Raw genomic sequence first — 11,176 nt, 5'->3', positions numbered from 1 at the left:
TAAAAAGAGATATGTTGTAGACATGGGTATGTTACCAGAATCTTAGTTTGGAAAGGATCTGGCCTCATTTCCAGAGAGCAGGAATTTGCTCTTTTTTTTTAAAGGATGACTTTAGAAAAATCCAGTTTTGCATCTCATACCAAGATTTCCCAGGGAGAGTACAGGAAAAATATAGTTTGATGGATGGGGGATCCTATAGGCTTCCGGGCCTGGCAGGAACAGTATCACTTGCAGACTACCAAAAACCAGTCCAGCTTACTCCTCTCCAAAGATGGGGCTTTCTTTTTGTGGGAAAACAGAGCAACAAGAGACAAGAATACCTACCACCTTAACATTCCCAGTCTTTCTCACAGAGACTTAAAAAGGAGTGGAAAAGCAGCATCTCGAGGAAAGCAGCTGCAAAGAAAAGAGTTGTCCTGTTCAGGGTCTGGATAACCTAGAACAATAGGTCTCAGGTGTGAAAGAATAGGAGCAGTGTTAGAAACCATACTAGTACTAAACTAAGAGTGAAAAAATTAAAAGCAAAGTGGTTCCAGGTCATGACCTCAGGATCCTGGTATGAAGCCCTGAATGGGACTCCCTGCTCTGTGGAGAGTCTGCTTGTCCTTTCCCCCTGCCCCTCCCCCCTCTCATGTGCATGCACATGTTCTCTCTCTCTCTCTTTCAAATAAATAAAATCTTTTAAAATTTTTTAAAAATTAGTTGACTGTTTATGTTTGGATTTATTTCTGGGCTCTCTATTCTGTTCTATTGGTCTATAAGTCCATTGTTATACCAATGCCATACTGATTTGATTATTATAGATTTGTAATATAATTTGAAATCAGGAAGTATGTTGTCTTGAGCTTTGTTCTTTTTTAACTTGCTTTGTCTATTCAGGGTCTTTTGTGGTTCCTTGTAAATTGTACGAATGTTTTTTTCTATTTCAGTGAAAAATGCTATTGCAATTTTGAAAGGTAGCGTGCTGAATCTGTATATTGTGATTGGGAGAAAACATCTACAAAAATCATATCTGACAAGGGGTTTATATCTAAAATATGCAAAGAACACATATAACTCACTAGCAAAAAAATTAATGAATAACCAATTAAAAATGAGCAAAGGATCTGAAATAGATTTTTTTTTTTCCAAAGAAGGTTTACAAATAGCCAATAAGTATATGAAAACTTGGTATATTCCAAATTTGGGGATTTTTTTCAGCTATATTCTTTCAGCCCATTCTTTTTCTCTCCTTTAATAATAGGAATGCTGAATTTTTGTTATTGTTCTACAAGTCCCTGAGTTCTGTTTTTTTTTTTTTCCCAGTTGATTTTCTCTTTGTTGTTCAGATTGGTTATATTTTTCTGATCTGTTCTCAAGTTCACTAATTCTGTCCTGTCATCTTCACTCCGCTATTAAATGCATTCAGCAAGTCTTTTATAAATTTCATTTATTATATTTCTCTGTTCTATAATTCCCATTTGTTTTTTTTTAAATAACTTCTTCTTTGCTGAGATTATTTTTAATATTTTATTTATTTAAAGAGAATTTGTAATTGATTGCCAAAACATTTTATGGCAGCAGCTTTAAAATCCTTTTCAGATAATTCCAACATCTGATTCATCTTGGTGTTGGTGTCATTTGATAGTCTTTTCTTGTTAAAGTTGTGGTTTTCTTGATTGTGGTATGATAAGTGATTTTTAATTGTATCTTGAACATTTTATCTTATGTTAAGAGGCTCTGGGTCCTAAGTTCATGTTTTACTTTGGTGAAATGTAACCCTGGTTAGGTTTAGCAGTTTGGTTTAGCAGTTTGATTAGGTTTAGCAGGTTTTGGTCCTGGACTACTTTTGTAGATTGCAATTCCAGGTCCAGTTTAATTTTCAGACATTTGCAATATTATTTTGATATTATTTATTTATATGGTGCTATTGTGACTCCATTGGTCTCTGCTAGCATTGCCTGAGAGGATAGGAGGGGTTTTCCAGGCAGAACCACAGAGTGTTTCTTGGTGGGAAAATGGAGACTGAGATCCAGAGTAATGAAGAGGCTGCCAGTGCCTATGCCACCTGCCTACCTTGGTGTCTTCCATTATGAGAAGAGAGTCTCAGGTCTGGGGGCAAAACACTTCCCTGAATGGATTTTTACTGTAGCAGGATCTTCCCACCAGTGACCCCGAAATTTCTCTGGTGTCTCTTGGCAGGAAGGAGAGTGTCTGATATTCTAAATGCAAAGATCATGTGGCAAGATCATGAAAGGGATCTTACAGGGTTTTAATGTTTAACAGTTACATTTGATTTGTAGTTTTGGTGTAATTTGGCTTTTAGTCATGCTAAGAATATGGGTTTTTTTTTTTTTTTTGTAGGATTTTTGTGTGTGTGTGTCTTTTATTTTTTTATTTTTATTTATTTTTATTTTTTATTTAATCATTTTTTTAATTTATTTTCAGTATTCATTGTTTTTGTACCACACCCAATGCTCCATGCAATCCGTGCCCTCTCTAATAACCACCACCTGGTTCCCCCAACCTCCCACCCTGCCGTGTGTCTTTTAAATGGTGCTGGTGCTCTGGGTATTATATGCAACTAATGAATTGTTGAACACTACATTAAAAACTAAGGATGTTCTGTATGTTGGCTAACTGAATATAATAATTAAAAAAAAAAGAAAAAAGAAATAAATGGTACTGGTAGTTGTGTGTTGTTTTGGTAGATATATGAAGACTCATTTGGCAGCTATCATTATCCTCAACCAATCTAGTCTTCAGCAATGTGGAAGGCCCTTCTGTCTTCATTCTCCCCACCCCATTGAATAAGTTTTCATGATCTGGTTTGACTAAAAAAAAAGGTGGGGGGAGGGGAATTTTGCAACTTGATACATTGCCCTAGTCACCTATTTTCCAAGAAGCATGGCATCCAATTAAATAACATTTGTAATAGCCATTGATTTCTGTCATAGAAGATGCTCCTTTTACTCTGACTTCTTTCTGTTTCTACCAAAATTGTCTTAAATGGTATTGTTTCAGATCATTGACTATCCTGGAAATTGGTGAGGAAAATATTTTAAATAAATGTGCATTAAAGAGACTTAATGTAATTATTAGTAATGATAATACTGAAAGTAATTGCATGAAGCCTTAGAATTTGTCTAGTTAACTTATATCCAAGTGCTTCATGTTAATCAGAATGAGAGTCTTATGAAAACAAAATAGTAGATACTTTATTTGTAATCATGAATATTATCCATGGTGAAAAATATGGAATGATTGTATACCTAGTAGCAGTATAAAATTACTGGAATCATAAATTCTTAAAATTGAAGAGTACTGTTTAATTATCATTCTTTCCAACTCCCAAACGTTTCCTTTCTGGAATTTTTACCACAGTATCCAGAGTAGTGACCATGCAGACACTGCTTGAATATTGACAGTGGGCAAAAAGAAACAAAGAGACATTAGAGTAGTTGCTATTGTATTTCTAGTTTCAGAAAAAAAAAACCTTAAAATAATATATTTATCATACAGACTTCTCAACTACATTAGGGAATATATTTGATATGAGATTTTGAATGGTACTTGTTTTGGTTTTCCATCATTACAAAAATCATTACAAATATTTCTACTTCAATCTGAAGACCACTGCTTATATTGAGAAATGATATTTTGTTATAAAGATGATACTTTCTACAACAATAGATCTGATTTTTGGGTAATGTAATAATTTGAGTATTGAAAATTTCTGGCATTTCCAGGAAAAGGAGGTACTTAAGTATGGAAAGCATATAAGCTGTAAAGTATAGATAGATGTGAGCTAGATCATAATTTTGATACTATGAAATCTTTGCGTTCTGCTCTCAAGCTATGGATATAAAAGTAGATGAAATGGTATATATTGCTATATAAATGTAAAGTGCAATCATTATTATTATTCATCACTCCTTCCATCTTCCCCCAAGTGTAATTTGACCTCTCAGCAGTGCTCAATTTATGTGCGGGTTCAAAAATCTTCCAGGTGCTTGAAATAGGACTAGAAGATATCTAAAGTTTCTTATAGGTTCATTTGTCTATAAAATGTTATTATTTTTATAATCCTATGACAAGCAGTTTTGTGACATGGTCTTTTAAAATGTCTGTAAGCTTTCTTTAAGTTAATTATTCCTTCTGAAAAAATTCAATTTGTACCATTTCAGTGGCAAGCAATTTTATCTCTGTTTTATTAATTCTCTCTCTGTCTTAGGATGACACAGGTATGTATTCTTTTACTTTTTTCTTAAAACATCACCTAAGTGTTAAGCACCTTTTATTTATGTTTGAATAATGGAGCAAAGCTAAAAGCTTATTGCCCTCATTCAACTTACCAAATGGCACTTCTGTTGCACCAGCTTTACCTGTCCTGGGTGTACAAAATAAATGAGTATCACTGCCATCAAAGATTTTATATTCTTAAATTACGAAAGCTTGAGGTATTGAATAACAAATTCTCATCCTTGATATTATAAAAAAAAATTTATAATATTAAAGAAACATCCTGTCAGGTTAGAAGGTAAGGCCTTTTTGTAGTAAAGAAGTTTTAAATAAGCATTTGTTTAAAAATGATTGTTCTTTCTGACTATTTTGCTTATTAAACTCTGTAGATGTAAATGCTTAAATTTCAATATATACCAAGAATGAGGACACATGATTAACTTGACACATTAATATATATGCCAGTGTTTTTAAATTCTTTCCATGGGTTAGAGAGAAACTTACCTTCTTACCTACATACCCAACCTTTTTTTTTTTTTTTGCTATATCTTAATTTTCAGAAAGAAAACTAGTACCACATCTTCTAGTATGCTTACGTTAGTTTAAACTTCATAGGTAAAAACCAATAAATAAATAAATAAATAAACACTCCTCAACCAAAAAAAATGTGATAAGATTTAAATTTCTTAACTTACTACATGTGTGTATGTGTACATGAGTATATATACACTGTAGTACCAAAAGACTAAAAAAGAATACTTTCTAGAGGTAGTTGGATTGTTATTTTTTATTGTTGTTGTTGTTTTTCTAAGACATGCCCTATCTAAAGAAAAATAGTTCTGGGACTTTCATAGCATTCTGGGTAGTGTTATCAGAGTGTTCTTTAAAGGACTAGGAAGCATTATCTGGTCTAAGAGCTTTGACAAGAGCTGTCTGAGTGCCAGCAGAAAAGGACATTAGTAACCAAGATATATCATTTACAATGTGGCCTTCTTATGGCTCCTGACAAGTCACTGCATAATCTGAAGAAAATCAACATCATTTAAGGTTGCAGTGACCTTCTAAGGGCTTGTTTTTAAGAGCAGAGGTTAGAAGGCACAACAGTATGAGTCACTGGATATGATTGTACTGAAGCAAATTTTATACAATGTCATTTCCTTTAAACTCTGCTTTTGAGTTCAGTGTCTATCATATAATTATTTAATCTTTTTGGAGAAGAAGAAATTTCTGTAAAGATGTCTGGGTTTTTTTCTTTTCTAATTTGATTTTCTATACAAACTCAATATAGACATATAGGTATAATGCCTTTTAAAATGTCAGCCTCAACATGATAGGGGCATGATGAAGAACTTAATATAATCAGCTTATTAGATGTTATGTCCTCATATATTTAAAAAAAAGAACATGGGTCATTAATATATGAGGAAAACTATTGAGGAAGATAGTTGGTGACACATCGGAAGACAGGCAATAATTCATAGTGACTTGACAAACCAAGTAACTTTTATAGTGTTTGAAATGACCAAATAAGAGTATCACCCTAGGGCAAAGTTACAATTTATTTTAAATGTCAATGAGAGGTTCTAGTAAAGACAGTAAAGATAAAGCACACACAATTTTTTCCTTTTGAAAATCTTGGACATGAAAACAAAATGTCTGAAAAAAAAGATGTCAATACATGAAATAAATAGTAGACAAGTAGACAATCCAGAAGAGAAAATTAATTACTAGAATTTAGAAATGAAGATGTACAACAGAACATATCAGAGAGAAAGAGATGACAAGTTTTGAAAGTGGGAAGAACTAGAGAAGAATGAGAAGCTTCAATTTTATCTAAAAGAATTTTCCAGGAGGAACAGCTATAGAAAACTATAGGAAATATCAGAGATAATAGTTGAAATTTTCAGGAACTAAAGAAATACCTCAGCATTAATACTGAAAAAGTTTCATCAAAACCGAGCATTATTTTAAACAAACAAAATAATAAAATTCACATTTATATAAATCAGAGTCTTAAAGACCCTTTCATGTTTTTATAGAAATCTAACAAATTTCTTTTTCTTATAACCTACAACCTCTACCATACCTATACAAACTGTAATCATTCCTGTCTATATGTTTAAACTTACACATTTTTTTTCCCAGTATACCTGGAACATTTACTTCTACTTTGTAAAGTTCTTCCTGACTTCCCACTGTATTTAAAATGCTCACTGGTCATCTCAGAAAGGATTGCTTTTCCTGCTGTAATCACTTCAGTTCCTTCTCTGTGTACATATTTCAATTATTTTCTTAATTTTTTAGTTTATTATACAAAGAAATAGTCTTACTTATATTTGCAACTTTCAAATTTTCCACAGTATTCTGTATATAGTAGACCTTCAGTAAATATTTTTAAATAGAGCAATAAATGAATGAATCCAGATAAAGGTCACCAATTATTCCCAACCATTAAGTAGGGTCTTATTTAAATATTTGCCTTATTGGAAGGCTTAACATGTTAATACTGTGAAATAAAAACATTAGGATCTCATAAATTACATAAAAATTCATTTAGTTTTTATAAATGAAAACCATCCTCCATACAGATGCTTTTATTTAGTGGGTTTGAGATAAAGATTAATTAACAAAATTTCCTTTAGGCCAGTCAAATACAGGGAAGATTTTCAGTTATCTGTAACCATATAGATGAGTAATGTGATTAGATTTTTAACTGACATGCCAAAAAAAAAGGCAGAAAAAAAGAATAAATTCATGTAAGTGAGGTTAATAATAACATTTCCTTATAATAGAGATTGATAAATATTAGAAATAAAAAACTTAAACTAGGTCACCTATAAATAAAAATATGGATAAGGATTGAAAGCTATTCTGTTCTGAATTGTGCTAGTTGGATGCTTTGAGACCCTGGATGGGCTTTTTCTGAGCTACAATAACCTATGATGTATCTCTGAGCTTCAGTCTTTCTCTTGTTTTGTTCGTTCTGTTTAACTGGGGCCATTTCTCATTTCCCTATTAATATTTTAGATTAAGTTTGACCACTCCATTGTAAATCAGTTTTCACTTAGTTCTTTTATTCTCTTTCTGGCATTGATATTGGGGGATATTTCTTAAACATAATCTGAAGAGGTATTAGACTAACAATTATAGAAAAAAGCAAACCTACATACATATGTATGTATCAATAGATAGATTCTATGCAGAAAGTCTGGCTGATATGCAGAATTTGGGGAAATGAGTATTCTAGGTTATAAGAATCCCTATAAACACTACAAATCAGGATATTTTTAACTGAATATTATTTTCATAAATATATTTAAGTTAATGGAGTATTGTATTGCACAACAAGGATTACAAAGACACAATATTTGGGTAAAGATAATTATATCTTAACTATCAATTTTAATTAAAAATGCAAATTTCCATATGTATTCTTTATAAAGTCATAAATGAACCTAAAATAGCTTTTCATAAGAATAAGAAATATTTTACATCAAAAAATAAAGCAAACACTTGAATTTTTATTTTCTAAGATAATGGGTATAAAAGGAGGACAATTTTTAGCTCATAACTAGTGAACACAAAGAAAACTATTATAGTGTCTGATTTTCTGAGTCATCACATACTAATTAGATAATGCCTCTCATATTGACATTTGACTCTTTCAGGCAAATGCCTTAGAAGAAAAAGATGATAATATGATTAACAGAAAACTTAATTTATTTAGGACCAAGCTTTTCTGGTAACCCAAGGCATGTTCTGATAATACCAAAATTATATTAAATAATCTTAGACAATGGCTGCATAATTCAAGGGGTACTCTTTATTTCTATTCCTTCTGAAAAGCAATTGTGGCATTTTTACAGTTGGCATTTTTGAGTATAAATGCTGCTTCTATAGTACCAGCTCACCTGAAAAGTTTGGCAATAAGTGAGATTGGTGACTGAGAACCATGAAACACTTGGAATCACTGGCCTTTCTGACACATTCAGATCATCCATCTCTGTCCTCTCAGTTTGAGTACTGCATAATGGGAAAAACACAGAATTAAGAATCAGATGATTTTGATTATATTTCCGGCTTTGCCTCAAAGTAATTGTCTAACCTTGGGCATCCTTCATAAATCTCTTGGATTTACCTATGTTATTGCAAAATGAATGGATTAAATTAGATTGCCCCTGAAGTTCCTTGTAATCCAGCTCTAAAGTTGTGTGAACTTAAAAATATCTGTTAATATTTGAAGATATATGTATTTCAAATTGAAAGAAACTACTGTTATCATTTTACAAATAAGAACATATGGAATATAATCGACAAACCTTGAATTAGCTACATTTTCACTCATTTATATCTATTGCAGGCTCATTTCTAATGCAAACTTTTAAAATTTTCATATATGATAACTTAAAAACCAACTATTTGGGAGAGATATATATATATATATATATATCTCTCCCAAATAGTTGGTTTTTAAGTTATCATATATGAAAATTTTAAAAGTTTGCATATATATATATATGATATGTGAGATGATATGAGATATATATATATATCTCTCTCTCCCAAATAGTATATATATATATAGTATATATTTGGGAGATCTATATCTATATCTATATCTATATATAGATATATATGTATATATATGTATATATATGTATATATGTATGTATATATGTATATATATGTATGTATATATGTATATCTATATCTATCTATCTATCTATATCTATATATCTATATATAGCTATAGCTATATCTATCTAGATAGATATATAGATATATATATATTATATATATATATATGTATGTATTTTTTTTTCCCCAGAAAGACCAAGGGTGAATACTTTGTAAGTGACCAGAATAGCCAAAATCTCCAGACTCTGTTTTTTCTAATGTGTTATTTTTTTTTCTCTGATGTCCTATTTTACTGATACAAAGAATATCCAGGGTAAATAAACACTTAATTAAAAATTGCCTCATAAAATAATTAGCCCATGGTTTAGATGCCACAGAAATACTGGCTAGAACACTATGAAGAATTTAACATGAGCATAACACAGTAGAACAAATGTGACAATGTCTATCTCAAAATGATTCATTTCTTATTAGAAGTAAGCCCTCATTATAAAAGCCAGGGGAAAAGGGAAGAAAGCAGCAGGAAATATAGGATATATACCCGATGGGTTATACCCTGATATACCTGATGGGTTGACCAACATTGGCAAGTGTGACAGCATATCTCTGGAAGAGGAAAACTGAAAATAGATAATCAACTGTTCTTTGAAGAGCCATTGCTGAATTAAGCATAGATGTCTAAACCATTATGCAGTTTCTGGTGATCCAATTTACATGTATCTATTTCTCCCCATAAATAGTACAGGCTCATATAGAATGGAATCAATTCTGGCAGTAAATAAAAGACTCATCCTTTATTAATTATGACAACAAAAGTTAATAGTTATTTGAATATTTATTGTGCATGAGGTTCTGAGCTGAACAGTTTTTTAATTATTATGTTTTATTCTACAAAACCCCAATGAAGTGAGTACTATCATTACTTACATTTTATAGAGGAAACAACTCAAATAAAGATGATAAGTAACTTGTCCAAGTTTACATATCCTGGAAACAATATTGTTGGTTTTTAAATTCAGGTCTGGGTGACTGTAAAGCCAATTCTTTTAATCAATATACGATACTGTTTGAATGTTAGATTGAAATAGTGTCAGAATGACCCAAAAGAAAAGCCTTCTAAGAGAACATAATGTGCTGTAGACATTGTATTTCAGTGAGCAACCCATTTTAGTCCTTGGTTGGGTAATATCTAGGATGTTTTACCTGTCCAAAACTACTGAAGCTCCTCTAGGGTAGAAAGTGGGCATCATTCCCTTTACTCCCTAAATAGGCTAACATAGTTGGGAGGCAACTTGTTCTGGCTGTTCCATCTCTAAATTTCTAATATTTAATACAGAAGTGTGCCCATGTTATTGTTTTTATATAGACAGGTGAAAATCCAAATGAAGTGGATAAACACATCAATTATACAAGCAGCAATTTTCAAAATAAAATTTCTTCAGGATTGGGGAAGAGGATCGATAGTGGAATGATTTTTTTTCCCTCCTGTTTTTCTCTCTAAACAACCTATGTTTATAATTCAAATATCAATTTTTAAAGTATTCAAACAAGAAAACCATTAGAGAGTGGTGGCTCTAATATCATGGAAGGCTACCTAAGAAAACCAAAATCTACTCCACAGTCAATGTATTAAAATTTGAGAAAGTGTCTGCTTCAGTGTTTCCTCTATAAAAACCTTGCCCCTGGCTCCTGGCAGTAGGGAGCTCCTAACCACTTTGGATTTGGTGTGGCCTGGTTCAGATAGCTGTATATACTCAAACTCTTGAAAATTGTAATTTGCTCAGTTAACTTTTTCTTTTTTCTTTCTTTTTTTTAAAGATTTTATTTATTTATTTGACAGACAGAGATCACAAGGAGGCAGAGAGGCAGGTAGAGAGGGAGGAAGCAGTCTCCCTGCTGAGCAGAGAGCCAGATGCAGGGCTGGATCCCAGGATCATGACCTGAGCCAAGGCAGAGGCTTTAACCCACTGAGCCACCGAGGCACCCCTGCTCAGTTTACTTTTTAACACAATTTTCTGCCCCCCTCCTTCCTTCCTTCCTTCCTTCCTTCCTTCCTTCCTTCCTTCCTTTCCTTCCTTCCTTCCTTCCTTCCTTCCTTCCTTCCTTCCTTCCTTCCTTCCTTCCTTCCTTCTTTCTTTCTTTCTTTCTTTCTTTCTTTCTTTCTTTCTTTCTTTCTTTCTTTCTTTATCTTTCTTTCTTTCATCTTATTACCTGCAATGCCTATGTACAAAAACGAGTTAGGTCAGAGGAGGACAAGAGAAAATAAAAGAAATGAGGCTTTCCATTTGCTATTAACACACACAAAAATAAAATTCAA

Source organism: Lutra lutra, chromosome 6 (assembly GCF_902655055.1).
Source record: "Lutra lutra chromosome 6, mLutLut1.2, whole genome shotgun sequence".
Classification (NCBI taxonomy): domain Eukaryota; kingdom Metazoa; phylum Chordata; class Mammalia; order Carnivora; family Mustelidae; genus Lutra; species Lutra lutra.
The sequence above is the reverse complement of the archived record's forward strand: the minus strand, read 5'-3'. Positions refer to the sequence as shown.